This window comes from Typopeltis vanoorti, chromosome 5 (genome assembly GCF_054136105.1).
Source record: "Typopeltis vanoorti isolate ZY-2024b chromosome 5, IOZ_Tvanoo_1.0, whole genome shotgun sequence".
Lineage (NCBI taxonomy): Eukaryota > Metazoa > Arthropoda > Arachnida > Uropygi > Thelyphonidae > Typopeltis > Typopeltis vanoorti.
In genome coordinates, this window is record NC_143553.1 from 38896596 (window position 1) to 38913364 (window position 16769).

The following is a 16769-nucleotide window of genomic DNA, read 5'->3' on the forward strand; positions in this document are numbered from 1 at the left end:
ACCATACTGTATTCCTATTGGCTTAAACCGATATACAAAATGATGGAACAACATGACAAAATTTCATGCCGGCAGGGGCATCGCTCAGTTAAACAAGGCAGGGAACCAGAGCAAACAGAAAACTACTGGAACAAATCTGAAAGCACACCCCAACTCAACATCACTAGAGTTAAAGATCGGAACTATCAACATAAGAAGCCTGAATGGCAAAGAAATGGAGCTAGCTGAAAAATTAGATAAGTACCAGATCGACATAATTGGGGTGACTGAAACAAAAAAGACAAAAACTGGTGAGATCTTTCTGAGCAAAAAATACAAAATATTATATTCAGGAAATGACAATCAAGGAAAAGAAGGAGTAACCATAGTATTCGACACAAAATACATGGCTAATCTTCTTGAATGGTAGGCAGTCTCAAGTAGAGTGATGTGGGCAAATATCAGAATGGGGAATTGGACAATGAGATTTATTTGTGCATAAGGTCCCACAGAAGGTTCTAAGGTAGAAGTGGAGGAATTTTTTGATGCTTTAGAAAAAGCAACTGACACAATGAAAAAAGGAAAAGTTGGTCCTCGTTGGGGATCTAAATACCAGAATAGGAAATGATTGTCAGACATACAAAAATATTTTGGGAAAATTTGAAGAAAAGGGCAAAGCTAATAATAATGGCATATACCAGTTGGATTTCTGCTCTGGACATGGACTAGTTATTACTAACACCACGTTCCAACATAAAAATGTGCACAAATTCACATGGAGAGAAGAGGCAAGGAATAAGAAAAGTCTCATTGACTATGTTATTGTTGATAGTCATGTGTTCTCCCTGGTGCATGACACCAGAGTGTACAGTGGATTTGAAATTGGAAGCAATCACTATTTAGTCTTGAGCAGTATAAAATTTAATTTCACATTGAAAAGAAAAATATGTAAGAAAGTTTTAAAGCGAATAAAAGTTGAGCAACTCTCAGATGTGAACTGTAGACTAAAATACACAAAGATTATTGAAGAAAAAATGAAAGAGTTTGAGAACAGCAACCAAACCTTGGAGATTCAGTGGCAAGCATTGAAGAAAACACTGATTGATCCAGCCAGAGAGGCATGTGGTGAGGTTGTCTGCAAGGATAGAAAAATCAGAACTATATGGTGGACACAGGAAGCTAAAGAGGCAGTGAAAGAAAAGAAGAAAGCATATCAAATAAGTTCTGGCAAATAAGTCAGCTTTTGTCTTAGAGAATACAGAGAGACGAATGTAAGAAAGTGAAACACTGTGTAAAACTAGCTAAACAAAAGTCATGGGAGGACTTGGCAAGAACATAGAAAATAAATATTAAAAAGTGGTAAGATATTCTGGCAGTTGTTGAAGAAGCTTAGAAATGGAGGAAAGAGTGTTGTAAAAGGAGTTAGAGATGATAAAGGTGACATGAAAACAGGAGAAAAAGATATCCTTGAAGTATGGAGTAATTACTTTGAAAAACTACTAAATGAAACAAGCAGTGATGACAGCACAGTGGTAAAAAACACTGACCAGGCATACAGTCAGGAATACATATCCATACTTGAAGTAGAAAAAGCCATCAAAGGCTTCAAATGTGGAAAGGCAGCAGGAATAGATAATATTCGACCAGAAATGCTGAAGTATGGTGGTATAAAAGTCTTACAGTGGCTGCACTGCATAGTTCAGAAAGCCTGAACAGAGGGACAAATTCCTGATGATTGGAGAAGAGCTCTCATAGTATCCATATATAAAAAGGGAAATAAAACTAAATGTGAGAATTACAGAGGCATTTCATTACTGAATGTTCCTGGTAAGATATATGCAAGTATACTTGAGAAACGGTTGAGAAGAATTGTGGAAGAAAAGTTTCGTGAAGAACAAGCTGGATTCAAGCCAAATAGAGGCTGTCAGGATCAGATCTTCACTTTACGACAAATAGTTGAGAAAGCATGGGAATATAACAAAGATCTGTATTTATGTTTTGTCGATCTGGAAAAGACAAATGACAAGGTGCCAAGAGATAAGCTATTCAATATGCTACAGTTATATGGTGTCAATGGGGCATTATATCAAGCAATACTTAGTCTTTATTTGAGTTGTAAGTCAGCAGTTAGAATTGAAGGAAGTACAGGAAGATAGTTTAATGTTAAATCCGGTGTGAGACAAGGATGTACATTATCCCCTCTGGTATTCATTATCTATATGGATCACATTATGAAGGAAAGTGGCATGATATCAGAATTGGAGATGTTAATGTCAACTCTTTGCTTTATGCAGACTAAATAAATAAATCTAAATAAATCTGCTACAAGTCTGCAAGATTCCCTCACTAAATTGAATAACTGTTTTAATAGATATGGTATGATGGTCAGCATTAAAAAGACAAAGACAATGAAAATAGGCAGAAACATTGAAAATATCAACTGCATTGTGAACGGAGAACCTGTGGAAAAAGTAAAACATTTCAGCTACTTAGGCTTGATTTTTAGTGAAGATGGTCAATTAAATATAGAAATAGACAACAGAATCAACAAAGCTGGTATGGTAGGCAGTCAACTGAATAAATTCACATGGAATAAGAGAGAAATTAGTCAGAACACTAAATTAGCTGTATACAAGACAGTGTTCAAACCAGTTTTAACTTGTGGATCTGAGAGCTGGGTCAGAAGTAAAATACTTGACCAAAGACTAAAGACCGCAGATAGAGTCCTGAGAAAGATTAGAGGCATGAACAGATGGCATCAATGGCAATATCATATTAAAAATAAGGATGTTAGGAAAGAACTTGACATTGTCAGCATCCAGGAATGCATTAGCAGAGCTAATCTCAGGTTTTATGGTCACTTGAACAGAATGGGCAAAGAAAGATTAGCAAAACAAGTGTTGTCTGCCAGGTTGGCAGGAAAACGACCCAGAGGAAAACCAAGATATAGGTGGATTGATATGGTACAAAGTGCCTTAGACGATAGGAATATAAGATCTGATAATGTTGGAGTCTTGACAAGTAACAGACTGATTTGGAGGAAAATTGTAGATAGGAAGTTAGTAATGATGTAAATTTTTCATGTAGTACTATCATATCCTGTACACCCCCCCCCCCTTGAGGGTTCATGTCAGGAATATGATGATGATGACAAATTATATACTTTGTGTTAATCTTTTCTATCCTTTTGGCTACTTGTATGTGAGATACATGACCTATGCATTACTTCAACCTTGATATCTGTCCCGGGTCTGGTTCCCACTGATGAGACTTCAATAAAGGTCAAAACCTTTATTGAAGGTTTCAACCTTTATTCGACCATAATGCAAAGCACACGCCCAAAAGGGGAGTGTGCTTTGCATAATGGGATACATATTAAGGCAAGTGATATGAAGTTATTAGCCTCTATATACAAGTAGCTCAGATGTGAATATATTTCATATGCAAAACTTTGTTTTGCTTTCTTGGGAAAAGGATAAAACCAAGTATATAATTGCTTAGTATCTTTAACGTGTCTGTCATGTTGTACCATCATTTTACATTGTGGAAATGGAACTCAACCAGAGATTGAGGTCCATTTGCTCAACTAAATGATGCATCTGCAATTGCTTGTGAGAGAGAGAAATTTATGTAGAAAAGAAAACTTTGCAGACAGTTGAGTATAATGTATATATTTTGGAAGCCCACTAAATTATTTTACAGTTAAGTGCAGAGAAACACTGTACTTGCTTTTATGTCATCTGTGCAATGTATTATTTCACCATAAAGAAAGAAGAAATTTAGTTAATATTATAACCAAAACAAACCCATATTTCAGCTTAGGAAAGTTGAACTGTTAACATATCCCTGTGGTTCACAGTGATTTCCAACTTATGATGGGATTGTTGGAACAGAATCCCTTTATAAGTCAAGAATTGACTTTATATAAATTCTGTTAACTTTGATTTTAAATGTCAAGAAAATAAATAATTTTTATTAACTGAATATTAGTCCTGAACAACAAATATTTTTGTACTGCCAATTGTGACTATGTTAAAATACAAAAAATGAAATAAGGTTAGATATTTTCTAAACCAAATTCAATATTATGTGTAGTATCAGAAATTATTATTAGGTAATACCTCCAGGTAGTCCAAAGACTCATCGAGGGAGGGCATCTACTCTACAAGTTTCCGTCTCCACTACTCCACCAACCATAACTACCGTCATATCTACACCAACACCATCTACTGCCAACCACCACCAACAATAGTATTTTCATAGACAATAACCAACATCCATGCCCACGGGAGGATTCGAATCCACAGCCTTTTGGCTGGAGAGCGAATATGCTAACCATTCAGCCAACCAGGCGGACAATTTGTAGATATAACAATAAACAGAGCATTATATTAACAATAAACAGAGTAACTCAAAATTGGGATTAAGAGGGATGATAATGAAACATATAGAGAAATATGGATATCAGGCTTTTGGAATGGGAGAGATGCTGATCAACTTCTTACACCTGACTAACTTCAAAGCTTTGAATACCTTCTTCAAGAATTGACCCAGCCGAAGGACTTGGCTGAGCCCGAATAGGGCAACAAAAAATTAAATACATTTCATACTGTCTTCAAGCACTCATATCTTCAGGAATGTTAGTGTTTTAAACCATAGTGGCATCACCTTTGATCACAGAATGGTGAGAGGGAAAATAGAAATACCGGTGAAAGCTGAGAGTTGCATCGCAAAAAAGGAAAAATATTATCAAAGCTGAAACACTTCACACAAACAGATACCTTCAAGGTATTAGTGGAAAAGAAACTTAAAGAAAATATACAAATTATATCAAATACAGGAATAAGCATTGGCCAGGAAGAATAAAAAATAAGAAACATTCTTATTGAATCCACACAAAATTTAAAAGAAAACAGAAGGAGCTGGACCAAGAAACTATAAACCATTGAAATGAGAAAATGATTGATTGCAGAAGGGGAAAGAGGAATTATTGAAATAACAGTAATAAATATGGCAATAAGGATAAATATAAAAGAAATTATTAAAAAAGAGAGAATGACATGATTAAAAAAAATCATGGATGAAGGAAACCTCAGAATTCTAAGAAATAACCTTTCATTTGGAAGGAAGAATATTATAGCTCTTGAAGACCAAAATGGAAGAAAATTATTTAGCAAACAAGAAATCACAGAAGAAGCAAAAAAATTTCTACATGAATCTGTATAACAGTGAAGACAGAAACAAAATTTCAGAATCAACAGAAAAAAAATAGATTATGATAATACCTCTGATTGTTATATCTCCATTAGAAATCTTTGAAAATGAAAAAGCATTAAAATAAATGAAAAACAATACAGCTGCTGGGGAAGATCATTTAATAATAGAGATGATTAAAGAAGGTGAGGATATTCTAAAAGATGAATTCAAAATCCTCTTCAGTAGATGAATCAAAAAAAAGGAGAAATCCCCCAAATATGGAATAATGCAAACATTATTTTACTGATAAAAAAATAATAAATTAAAATTAGAAAACTACAGACCTATTAGTCTGTTATCCCACATTTATAAGCTTTTCACCAGAATTATAACCAATAGATTAGAAACAAGACTTGATTCAATAAAACCCTCTGAACAAGCCTGGTTTCAGAAAGAACTTCAGTACAATAGATTATATTTAAGCAATAATCCTGCTTATTGCTTGAACACTTTTAAACTGTTGAGAGATGGTTACAGGGTTGACACTGGGGAGTTCTTTTGCTTGGTTGAACAGTGGGAAGGAGTGAAGACAAGAGGCCATCCCTGGAAGTTATGAAAGGAAACTGTGAGCAAGAGGGTGAAGAGTGGTTTCTTTGCATGGACAGTGGTTGAACCATGGAATGCACTGCCTGATGGAGTGGTGAGAGTGAGAATGGTCGATGAGTTTAAGCAGTGCTATGATAGACTTTGTGTTTCTTGGGGGGGGGCTTCCCTCGATGAGTCTTGATAGACTGTGTTTCTTAGGAAGGACCTCCCATGATGAGTCTTTTGACTCCATGGAGGTCTGAATAATAATAATAATCATAATTATTGAAAAATGTAATGAATACAAACTTCCTTGTCACATGGCCTTCATAGATTTTAGAAAAGCTTTGATTGCAAAAAAAAGCATGAATAATAGAAGCTCTTAGAGATTATGTCATTGAAAAACAATTTATTAGTGTGGAGGTACTTAATGAGTAGTTCATAAAGATCTTTCAATCTTGTGAATGTGACTTCATGGAGAGATTAAGAGCAGTTGATGATGGGGAGGAGAGACTGACTGTAAGTGAGCAAGAGGTGTTTGGGGAGTTGAGTAAACTAGATGTAAATAAGGCTGTGGGACTTGATAATATATCACCGCGTATTCTGAAGGAATGTGCCAGAGAGTTGACACCTGCCTTGACATATTTTTTTAACACGAGTCTTGCACTTGGTCAAGTATTTAAAGAGTGGAAGGAGGGCAAGATTGTGCCACTTCATAAAGGAGGTGATCGAACTCAAGCATCAAACTATAGGCCTATCTGTGTGTCAGGTGTTGTGGTTAAGTTGTTGGAGAAGCTTGTGAGAACTAGGATCCAGAGTTAGGTTGACAACAATGGTATAATCTTTGATGGACAGCATGGATTTGCTAAAGGGAGGTCATGTTTTAGTAATCTACTTACTTATTACAATAAAGTGACTGCTTCCTTGGACAGAGGAGAAGGATACACCGTAATATACTTGGATTTCGCAAAAGCTTTTGATAGAGTACCTCATGATAAGTTGACAGTCAAACTAGAGCAGATGGGGTTGGATATTAGATTAGTGCATTGGATTGGAGACTGGCTATCTGATAGGTATCAACAAGTTGTGTATGGGGGTGCAATATCCAGGAAAAGGAAAGTCACTAGTGGAGTGCCTCAGGGATCTGTTTTAGGGCCATTACTATTTAACTTGTATATTAATGATATTGGCGAAGATTTGGATGGAGATATTCAGTTGTTTGCAGATGATGCAAAGTTGGGACGAACCATAAAGAGCAGTGAAGATGTTGTGGCCTTGCAAGAAGACTTGAATAAATTGAGTGATTGGGCAAGCAAATGGGGATGCGAGTTCAATGTTGCAAAATGTAAGGTTTTAAAATTTGGAAAACAAAGATGGGATGCAGAATTTATGCTTGGTGAGAATATATTGTTGGAAGTAGAGGAAATAAGAGATCTGGGAGTGATAGTGGATAAGGATCTAAAATTTAGGGGACACATCGCCAAAATTGTGAAGACAACACAAAGACTTCTGGGAATGATGAGGAAGACACTGACGTGTAGAAGTAGGGAGATTCTTGTTCCATTGTATAAGGCTTTGATTAGGCCACACATGGACTATTGTGCCCAGATTTGGTCACCTGGTTTTCAGAAGGATGAAGAGATGTTGGAAAGGGTGCAAAGGCGACTGACTAAGGTAGTTTCTGACCTCTGGAATGTCGAGTATGAGGAAAGATTGAAAAGATGTAATTTGCAGAGTCTAGTGGAGAGAAGGAAGAGGGGAGATATGATAGAGACCTACAAGTTGGTAAGGGGTTGTTATAGGATCAATGGTGGAGAAGTTCTACAGAGAATAGTGGGAGATCAGGGGAGAACCAGAGATCATCCCTGGAAACTGTATAAAGAGGGTGTGAGTAGGGGAGTGAGAAGCAGGTTTTTTTCGTGCAGAGTTGTGAATGATTGGAATGCCTTGCCTGAGAGTGTGGTGTCTGCAAGGTGTTTGAATGTGTTTAAGACCCAGTATGATGAGATGTGTGTGAGATAAAAGGACCTCCTAGATGAGTCTTTGACTCCATGAGGTCTTGTTTAATAATAATAATAATTAACATAAAATATATTTATGGAAATGCTACATCAAATATCATTCTTAATGAAATAAGCAAAAAATTTTACATAAATCAAGGAATAAGACAAGGAGACACCATTTCACCCAACCTCTCACATTAAGACTTGAATATGTGTACTTTAGAATGGTCCAATAAAGGAGTCAATATTAATGGAATTAAATTAATAACCTAAGATTTGCTGATGATATTCTTATTATTGCAACAACATGAAAGATTTAAAAGAAATGATAGATCTAACAACTAAACCACTAGAAACTGGATTAGACATTAATTCTGAGAAAACCAAAACAATGACAAATCGTAAAGGATACGATGAAAGACACAACATTATTAAGGTAATCAATAAAGAAATTGAAATAGTAGATTAGTATGTACTTAGGAAAATTGTTAACAATGAAGAAAAACAAGGAGTCATGGAAGAAGTGAAAAGAAGAAAATAGGAATGGGATGGACAGCTTTTGGAAAATTGAAGAGATTTTTAATCAAAATAAAACCTCAGAACAGAGCAAGACTGCTCACAACCAATGTGTATTGCCTGTTATGGCATACAGAGCAGAAACCTGGCCAATCAAAAAGGAAATAATAGAAGAAATGCAAAAAACAGAAAGTAGAATGGAAAGATGTCTGCTAAACAAGGTTTCTGAAATAAAATCAGAAATGAAGAAATAAGAGCTAAAACAAATTTTTAGATATTGAAAAAAACATACTTAGAAAGAAATGGAAATGGGCGGGACACATTGCAAGACTCGAGGACAATAGATGGACAAATGTTTTACTGGAGTGGCAGCCATATGAAGGTAAAAAATCAGCTGGAAGATCTGAGAGAAGATGGTCAGATGATATAAGAAAAACAACGGGAACTCTTTGGCACCAACAAGCTCAGGATAAAAACAGATGGAGAGAACCGGAAGAAACCTATAGCCAGAAGTGGCTATAAAAAGGGTTAAAAGAAAGAAAGAATTGGTAAAAGTAAGCAACAAGTACTAAAATTTAACAAAATTAAATTTTTTGTAGTTGCTAGCATATACAAAATGTGACTTGCATTCATCAAGTTTTAGATCTAGAACTGAGTCCAAGTAAATGTTAAACCAAGTGTAATTGGAGCCAACAAAATCCCAATTGTCACAGGCAGTTAGTTTTTTTACATTTGACTTTTTTATAGGCTTAGTACTGTGAATGACTGTTTTTTTAAGACTGCAAGCTGCAGTTAAAGATGTCTATAAAGCTGGAGTTTGTCTTAAGCCACTTATTATTCTCAGATCTCCATGGAATCAAGCAGTTATCATGGGAGGTTCCTCTATTACACATCCAGCTCATCATACCATGCCTTACATACATTCCGATTCTCTACCGTCACTACACTCTCAAGCAATGCATTTCATTCATTCACCACTCTCTATGCAAAAAAACCTGCTTCTCACTCCTTTGCTCTCATCCTCCTTACACAGCCTCTAAGGATGACCTCTTTTTCTCCCCCTCCCCCATCTCTCACCATTCCATGAAAAACTTCAGCATTAATCTGATAAATCATATTGCAGCAAATATTTCAGAAATGTCTGCATTCAAAAAAATAAATAAATAATAATAATGATATGGCCAGTTTGGTAACTAAAGAAAATAAAATGTTTTATCCCATCCCCTTCTAGGCCAATCAAACCAAACAATGGCTGATGATTAACTATAAAAAACAACCCATTCATTCTTAACTAAAAGATCTCAGAATAACTAACAAAGGCCATATGATTATGGTACCTCAAACATGATTTTTATTTTTTTATTTTACGTAGTTTTAATCTCTTCAAAACAAACAGTTGTCCCCAATACACATATCCAAGTTTTTTTATTATTATTAGAATTTAATAATTTAATTTTTCTGTGGTTCATCTTCAAAAAGTTTAAGTTTTGTAAATTTAGGTTCTACATTAAATGTTTACCCAATCTTATTTTATCTTACACTTAAGATTCACTTGAATGAGAAAAGAATATCCTTAGAAATGAATAAAATGACAAAAAAAAATGCCTACCTACATATAGGTAAACCAGATCTTAAAAAATTTCACCCTTAAAAAAGGTATGCATTTCAATACCATCTTTTAGTAGATTTTAACAAGATTAGAAGGATTTGAATTTATTATTTATATGATATTTATAGACATTTATTAATATAATTTATAATAATTATTTATTTAAATAAGAGTTGCTCCAATAGCATTTCTTCTTCTGGTTCCCATCTGCCATATGGCCGGGGGAGGGTAGCTATATGCTACCATTCTAGGGAGAGATGATTATGAGCAAGGTGGTTTCCCATTGCCTTCCTTTCCGTAAGTATTTATGACTGTAACCTGTGTGTTCACGGGGCCGGTTTGCCTGCTTGCGGGATGAAAAACCCCAGATAAACTGGCAGAAAAAACCCTGCTGCCCACGCCCAAGACTGGCTAACTTGGCTATGGCTGAGGAAGATCCTTAAGCTCCTCACGTCGTGGACAGGAATCGAACCTAGGACACTCCTTCCCCAGGCATATGGTTGCGAAGCGCAAGGCCACTAGGCTAACCGCGCGGACCAATAGCATTTAGCCTACTAATTATGTATCGATGGCAGTATGCTGCATAATTCAGAAGGCCTGTTAAGAAATTTGAAGTCCAGATGACTGAAGTAGAACACTCAGATAGCACCCATCTATAAAAAAGGAAATAAAATAATGTGAAAATTACCGGCAAATTTCCCATTGAATGCTTTCTAGTTAAGACATGCAAGTACACTTCAGAAACGGCAAAGGAAGAAGTGAGGAAAGAACCACTAACTAGTATTAGGCCAAATAAGGATTGTCAGGATCAGATTTTTACTTTAACACAATGAGAAATTATGGGGATATATATATATATATATATATATATATATATATATATATATATATATATATATACACACACACACACACACACACACACACACACATACTGGAGAAGATATAGGATAAAGTGTCAAGAGGAAAGTTGTTCAAAACACAACTTTATGAGATAAATATAACACTATAGACCAATATACAGTCTATATTATTATCACATCAACCTTTGTGGAGTCAGCAGACTATTATAAGAAACTTCAACAATATATTTATCATATTTAACCTTAAAATCTTTAATGCTCCTGGAGTTCACAATGCATTCTGGTAATAATGAGTGAGCGCAATTATCTACTGCACTCGCCCTTAATAGGCGGATTGATATATAAAACATGCCTTTGAAGACAGAAATATAAGATCTGATAATGTTGAAGTCTTGACAGATAACAGATCAATTTGGAGGAAAATTGTTAATAGAAAGTAAGTTCTTCATGTAGTACAATAATAATATCCTGTACATCCCTTGAGGGTACATGTTAGGAATTTGATGATGATGATATAATGTTGTCTTTGGTACCATCTATTGACTTTCCTAAATTTCCCCTAATACCTATGGTCTCTCTTATTTCTGGTTTATTTTTATGAATGTTTTATTCCCATCCCAACTATTCTAAATTGGATCAATAAGTTAAAATAATTTTAAGTGCTGGTTTAGTGATTTGAGTAATTTCTCTTATTCCACATAAATTTAATAAACTGGCTTTCCATACCAGCTTTGCTTATATTTATTATCTACTCTAAATTTAATTTGCCTCTTCACTAATAATTGTGCCCAAATATTTTACTTATTGTATAGGCAGCTCTTCACTGAGAAGGCAGTTGATGAGCTTCATGAGCCTGGCTATATTCACTGGTCCTTTTTAATTGATTTTCATCGCAAATTTTGTTACAACAGTTAATCAGTTTAGCTGATCCTGAAGTCTGGCAGAGTATAGCATTATTTGCTTAAAGCTTGAATACTTCCAATTTTGATATTCAAGTGTAAAGCCAGTTTGATTCATAATAACATAGTGACCATAGCAAATCATATAGTGGAATTACTTAACACTTCATTAGTGTATATCATAGTGGTATAAATAATGCTGCAACATGTAGAAAGGAGGCAAGGATTAGGAAAATTAAAAGTGAAAGAATCAGAGGTGTATCAAGTGTTTCTTAGGTTAGATGCTAATAAGGCAGTAGATATGGATGACATATCATGTATTTTTAAAGAATTTGCAAAAGAGTTAGCTATTCCCTTGACCTGGTTATTAAATGATTCTTGCATTGGGGGAAGGTTCCTGAGGAGTGGAAAGAAAGCAAAATAGCACCTCTCCACAAGCATGATTTAAGAACGGAAGTTTCAATTTACAGGCCAATCTACATATCTGATCACTGTTGGAATAATTGGTTAGAAATAAAATACAGGTGTTTGGTGAAGGGCATCGTGTTTTAGCAATCTGCTTATGTTTTATGATAAGTTGACAAATCATTTATATATTTGGTTTAATCCTTTATGCAAGTGTAAGCAAACAAAGTTTGTGCCTGAAGTATTTTCAGGACTGGGGCAGCTCGTGGCAAAGGTGGTATAACTTCTCATCACTTGCCTTAGTATCCCATAATGAAAAGCACATCTCCTTGCGGACATCTATAATGCTATGCATTAAAGGAAGAGTCACTTCCCAGACCAGTTTCGACCATTATTGAGGTCTTTCAGTGGGAGCCAGACCCAAAGGTGATGATACTAAGGTGGAAGTAATGGGGAAGTCATACTTCCATATACAAGTTGCCAAAAGGTAGCTTATCATTAAAATTCTCTGGATTAGAGATAGCTGAAGGAAGTTTTTTCACTTGGCTATGCTACCAATTATATATTTGGTTTAATCCTTTATCCAAGTGTAAGCAAACAAAGTTTGTGCCTGAAGTATTTTCAGGACTGGGGCAACTTGTTATAAAAGATTAAACCAAATACAGGCAGCCCTCGGTTTACGCCTCACTTCTGTTCCTGAAAAAACGGGAGTAAACTGAAATGGCGTAAAACGAACCCAATTTTAATGGGAGGTACAAAGTTATGTTCCGCGCAGTCAAAAGACGTGCACATGAAGTATGCGTAACATTATTATTATGTGACACCTCCAGGGAGGCCAAAGACTCATCGAGGGAGAGTGTCCCAACAGCATCGAAAAACTGATCCCCTTCAACTACTAATCCTGCTCAAACTTTCTTAACTTTTTGCATGAGCCATTAGTAGCAGAGGCTCTACCAATCGACCACCATTATATTTCAAGCTTTGATAATACAAACATATATATTTGTTAAATAAAATTATTAATAACAAAAACAAAACAAAATTATATACAAAAAGTATGAAACTTCAAAAAGATATTACATATTTCTATGTTGAAGTTCCTGGTTTCGGATCCCTGCATTTTTTTGAAAAAGTATCCAGTGTTAACTGCCTAGATTTTCTTTTTCTTTCTTTAAGGAGTTCAGTGTAAGGGTGAATAGATGCGATTACACTCCTTTTTACATTCGCACTCCATTCCCAACCGTGGTCCACATTGCAGAGTTCATCAGTGAATGTCTCTATGCTTGCAAGGTTACACTGTAAATCAGCCATTTTTATATCTCTCAGAGGACCTTCTTCATTTTCTTTCTCCTCCTTTGGATGTTGACTTAATTGTTTGGCTAATTCTTTTAAGTCTTCATTGGAAAGCGGTTTATCATGGCTCTCTAAGACTTCTGTCACATCTTCGGCTGTAATATCGTCCAATCCCACCTCTCGAGCAAGCTTGGTAACATCTTCAATAACTTTTCTCCTCTTGCTCCTTTGAAACACTTTGCTGACACTTCGTTCCAAGCTGCCTTGATGTTGTTAATGCCCTTCAAAATATCGAATGACCGCCAATAGTCTTTAATAGTTTTTCCTGAAGTGTCCAAGACGCTTACCATTTCCATAAATGGTATACGGAGGTAATAGGCTTCGAAGATTGATATAATCCCCTGATCCATTGGTTGCAAAAGTGAAGTGTTTGGGGACATGTAAACAACCTTGACATCCAATGGTGTTCCTACTTCAGCAAGGTTTTGAGGATGTCCAGGGGCATTATCCAAGAGAAGCAATGCCTTGGGGCTGACAAATCATTTTCTTTACAGAAGCGAAGCAAGGTAGGACAAAAATAATTTGTGTACCAATCTATAAAAACGTCTTGTGTAATGCTATCTTGTTCCATTTCCAATAGACTGGCAGCATGGCTTTTAGACCCTTGAAGGCACATGGTGTCTGTGAATGGTACACCAACATTGGTTTAAGCTTCAAAGTTCCAGAGACATTTGCACCTAACAAAAGTATAAGTCTATCTTATGTAGCTTTAAAACCTGAAGCGGAACATTCTTCACAGGAAATGAAGGTGCGTGATGGCAATTTTTTCCAGTAGAGCCCAGTCTCATCAACATTAAAAATGAGATCAGGAGGATAACTTCCTTGTTCTACAATCTTGAAATTCTTTAGGAAAAGCAGCAGCTGCCACAACATCTGCACTTGCCACCTCACCACATAATTTGACACTATGCACTTATTTCAAGACTTAAATCTAATGAACCAACCTTTGCTTCCTAAAAATGTTTCTTCGCCTCCATCTGTGATTTTAAGATCCTCAAAAATTGTTTTTCCTTTCTCAGTTATAACAGCCTGCGTCAGAGGAATGTTTTTCTGATTCAAGTCATCCACCCATAATGATAATAATTTTTCCATTTTTTCATGAAGTTTACCCCTGCTACAACTTACATGTTTTGCATTTAGTACTGTCGTAGATTGTTGCACAGACCGTTTTATTCTATCAGCATTTTTCATAATTGTAGTAAGTCAATGGAGGCAAGTTCATACCTCTACCGACATTAGCACGTGTCTGCCGATCTTTCATTCTTCAAATCACCTCCATTTTCTTTTCAAGTGTGATTGATTTCAGTGCCTTCTTAACAACAAGTTCTACTAACTTTTCTGCACTTCGTTCATCAGACATGATATGTAATTACGTACTTTATCAATTTAAATACATATGTATGTAAAAAAAATTAAATAAAACAATTAGGTAGATTCAACAGTAAAAACTGGGTTTGATACATATACGTCATAGTAGCTCGGTAAATACTCAAACACTGGAGTGCCTGCTAGCATCGTTTCTCAGTCAGACCACACTACAGTAAGAAAGCACGCACAGCCATATGTCGTTATTGTGAATTGTCGTAAATTGAACCATCGTAAACCAAGGGCTGCCTGTATATAATTGGTAGCATAGCCAAGTGAAAAAACTTCCATGAACTATCTCTAATCCAGAGAATTTTAATGATAAGGTATGACACTTTTTGGCAACTCATATATGGAAATATGACTTCTCCATTACTTCCACGTTAGTATCACAACCTCTGGGTCTGGCTCCAACTGAAGAGACCTGAATAAAGGTCGAAACCGGTCTGGGTAGTGACCCTTCCCTTAATGCATGGCATTATACATATCCGCAAGGAGATGTGCTTTGCATTATGGGCTACTAAGGCAAGTGATGAGAAGTTATACCACCTTTGCCACAAGTTGCCCCAGTCCTGAAAATACTTCAGGCACAAACTCTGTTTGCTTACACTTGGATAAAGGATTAAACCAAATATATAATTGGTAGCATAGCCAAGTGAAAAAACTTCCATTGACAAACCATATACAGTGATTTTTTTTTGGACTTTGCAAAGACATTTGAGATTACCACATGATAAGTTGGCAAACAAGCTGCAGAGGATGGGAATTGATAGTATATTGGTTAGATGGATTGGAGATTGGCTCTCTGAACAATACCAGCAAGTATGATGGAGCAGTATCTCAAAAAAAGAGGGTAACCAGTGACATGTGCCAGGGTTGTGTTATTGAGCTCTTGCTGTTTAACTTGTTTGTAAATGATATATCATGTGGACTGACTGGAGATCTTCAGTGGTTTGCTAATGATACAAAGTTGAGGCAAATTATAAGTAGCACTGCTAATGTTAATTCCCTTCAGGAAGATTTGAATAGACTTCTGACTTGGACAAAGGAGTGGGTTGTAGGCTTAACATAAGTGCAAGGTGTTGCATTTTGGAGTTCAGAAATATAAGGCAGTGTACTATATTCACAGAGCCTCCGTGGCTCAGTTGTTATAGACGAGGCCCTTTGATCAGAAAGACTTGGGTTTGATTCCCTTCAGTGATGTGAGGAACTTTTATCTGGTCTCTTTTGATGAAAGGTGAGTTAGCTGGTTTCATACAGAGGTGGTTGGGGGGTATTTTCACCCAGGAACTCTGGTTTTTTTTGTCCCCTAGAACAGATAAATCAGCCGCGTGAAAACACATCTACAGACATAGGACACACTGAGAGGAATAGGGCTAACCACCTTATCCTCGAGACGGTTGTGGTTGCAAGAATAAATAAATAAAAAATAAAAAAAAACTCAACACCATGAAAGGTAGAAGAGGAGGATTAAGTAAAAAGTACTATATTGACAATGCTGTATTGCGAAAAGTGGATGAGATTCGAGATTTAGGAGTGACAGTTGACAGTAGACTGAAGTTTAGAGAGCATATTGCAAGTGTTGCAAAGAATGTGTGTCGTATTGCTGCTACGATAAAAAAAGTACATTGACATGTAGGGATAAGGAGTTGGTGGTACCTCTATATAAGGCATTGGTCAGACCACATATGGATTGTTGTGCTCAGATTTGGTCACCTAGTTTTCTTTGTGATGTGGAAACACTAGAATGGGCCCAAGGACAAATCACCAAAATGATATTAGAACTCTGGAGTGTTGGTTATGAAGAACGTTTGAGGGAATGTGGATTACAGAGGTTGGTGGATGGGGGAAACAGGAATAGGACCTTCAAGTTAGTTAAGGGATTCTATCAGATTAGTACAAAAGGAATTATAAAAGAGTGGATGTTAAGAACAAGAGGCCATCCCTGGAAGCTGTATAAAAAGGGTATGGGGGTGGTAAGGTAATTCTTCTCTGA

The 16769-nt window shown here is 36.1% G+C and overlaps 1 protein-coding gene across 1 annotated transcript in view; it reads right to left on the reverse strand.

The window, feature by feature from the left end:
• LOC150106327 (E3 ubiquitin-protein ligase RNF38-like) overlaps positions 1–16769 on the reverse strand; it is a 280906-nt gene that overhangs the window by 260862 nt on the left and 3275 nt on the right. The window lies entirely within an intron of this gene.